A 2,500-nucleotide genomic window follows, 5' to 3' on the forward strand; every position below is an offset into this window, starting at 1 on the left:
AGGCGCACCTAGAGCGTACACGTTGGGACCCGAAAGATGGTGAACTATGCCTGGCCAGGACGAAGTCAGGGGAAACCCTGATGGAGGTCCGTAGCGATTCTGACGTGCAAATCGATCGTCGGAGCTGGGTATAGGGGCGAAAGACTAATCGAACCATCTAGTAGCTGGTTCCCTCCGAAGTTTCCCTCAGGATAGCTGGTGCTCGTACGAGTCTCATCCGGTAAAGCGAATGATTAGAGGCCTTGGGGCCGAAACGACCTCAACCTATTCTCAAACTTTAAATGGGTGAGATCTCCGGCTTGCTTGATATGCTGAAGCCGCGAGCAAACGACTCGGATCGGAGTGCCAAGTGGGCCACTTTTGGTAAGCAGAACTGGCGCTGTGGGATGAACCAAACGCCGAGTTAAGGCGCCCGAATCGACGCTCATGGGAAACCATGAAAGGCGTTGGTTGCTTAAGACAGCAGGACGGTGGCCATGGAAGTCGGAATCCGCTAAGGAGTGTGTAACAACTCACCTGCCGAAGCAACTAGCCCTGAAAATGGATGGCGCTGAAGCGTCGTGCCTATACTCGGCCGTCAGTCTGGCAGTCATGGCCGGTCCTCGCGGCCGGCCGCGAAGCCCTGACGAGTAGGAGGGTCGCGGCGGTGGGCGCAGAAGGGTCTGGGCGTGAGCCTGCCTGGAGCCGCCGTCGGTGCAGATCTTGGTGGTAGTAGCAAATACTCCAGCGAGGCCCTGGAGGGCTGACGCGGAGAAGGGTTTCGTGTGAACAGCCGTTGCACACGAGTCAGTCGATCCTAAGCCCTAGGAGAAATCCGATGTTGATGGGGGCCGTCATAGCATGATGCACTTTGTGCTGGCCCCCGTTGGGCGAAAGGGAATCCGGTTCCTATTCCGGAACCCGGCAGCGGAACCGATACAAGTCGGGCCCCTCTTTTAGAGATGCTCGTCGGGGTAACCCAAAAGGACCCGGAGACGCCGTCGGGAGATCGGGGAAGAGTTTTCTTTTCTGCATGAGCGTTCGAGTTCCCTGGAATCCTCTAGCAGGGAGATAGGGTTTGGAACGCGAAGAGCACCGCAGTTGCGGCGGTGTCCCGATCTTCCCCTCGGACCTTGAAAATCCGGGAGAGGGCCACGTGGAGGTGTCGCGCCGGTTCGTACCCATATCCGCAGCAGGTCTCCAAGGTGAAGAGCCTCTAGTCGATAGAATAATGTAGGTAAGGGAAGTCGGCAAATTGGATCCGTAACTTCGGGATAAGGATTGGCTCTGAGGATCGGGGCGTGTCGGGCTTGGTCGGGAAGTGGGTCAGCGCTAACGTGCCGGGCCTGGGCGAGGTGAGTGCCGTAGGGGTGCCGGTAAGTGCGGGCGTTTAGCGCGGGCGTGGTCTGCTCTCGCCGTTGGTTGGCCTCGTGCTGGCCGGCGGTGCAGGATGCGCGCGCCTGCGCGGCGTTCGCGCCCCGGTGCTTCAACCTGCGTGCAGGATCCGAGCTCGGTCCCGTGCCTTGGCCTCCCACGGATCTTCCTTGCTGCGAGGCCGCGTCCGCCTTAGCGTGCTCCTCCGGGGGCGCGCGGGTGCGCGGATTCTCTTCGGCCGCCATTCAACGATCAACTCAGAACTGGCACGGACTGGGGGAATCCGACTGTCTAATTAAAACAAAGCATTGCGATGGCCCTAGCGGGTGTTGACGCAATGTGATTTCTGCCCAGTGCTCTGAATGTCAACGTGAAGAAATTCAAGCAAGCGCGGGTAAACGGCGGGAGTAACTATGACTCTCTTCATCCGTGACCGCCTCCTGCCGCACTCGGAGCCTGTTGCTCCTGAGCGCCTGTGGGGGCCGGTCACATATGAGGAGGTCGCCGCTGCCTTGCCGCCCAGAGGTTCAGTAGCCGGCCCGGACGGCCTTACTCCCGTCGAGCTGCGGCGCCTGCCGCACGAAGTCCTCGTGAAGTTGATGAACCTCTTTATCCTGGCCCGTGCCCTTCCAGAGCGTCTGCTTCGCGCACGTACGTCCCTCCTCCCTAAAACGGCTGCACCAACATCCCCTGCTGACTTTCGCCCCATCACGGTCTGCTCGGTGCTGGCGCGGACCTTCCATAAGGTTCTTGCGTCACGCCTGATGCATGCATGTGCTGTGGACGAACGCCAGCGGGCATTCGTCCCTCGGGACGGGATGTTGGAGAATACGTTCATCCTAGACACTGCTCTCACCGACGCAGTCCGCTCCTGCCGCTCTGTCTTTGTGGCGTCGGTCGACGTTTCTAAGGCCTTCGATTCGGTGGATCATGCAGCCCTTCGCCCTGTGCTGAGGGCTCATGGCCTACCGGAGAGCTTTATTGAATACGTCGACCGGTGCTACGAGAGCAGCGCGACGGTGATAGCTGGCGGCGCCGGCGTGGGCGTGTCTGTGCAGCCGTCACGGGGCGTCCGTCAGGGCGATCCCCTCTCCCCCCTCCTTTTCAATTTTGCGGTGGACCATGTTTTAGGACAACTGCCCTCCCA

At 60.0% G+C, this 2,500-nt stretch overlaps 1 pseudogene; it reads left to right on the forward strand.

The window, feature by feature from the left end:
• LOC126317708 (large subunit ribosomal RNA) overlaps positions 1-2,500 on the forward strand; it is a 6,691-nt pseudogene that overhangs the window by 1,104 nt on the left and 3,087 nt on the right.

The sequence above is a fragment of the Schistocerca gregaria genome, unplaced genomic scaffold, assembly GCF_023897955.1.
Source record: "Schistocerca gregaria isolate iqSchGreg1 unplaced genomic scaffold, iqSchGreg1.2 ptg000640l, whole genome shotgun sequence".
NCBI classification, from domain to species: domain Eukaryota; kingdom Metazoa; phylum Arthropoda; class Insecta; order Orthoptera; family Acrididae; genus Schistocerca; species Schistocerca gregaria.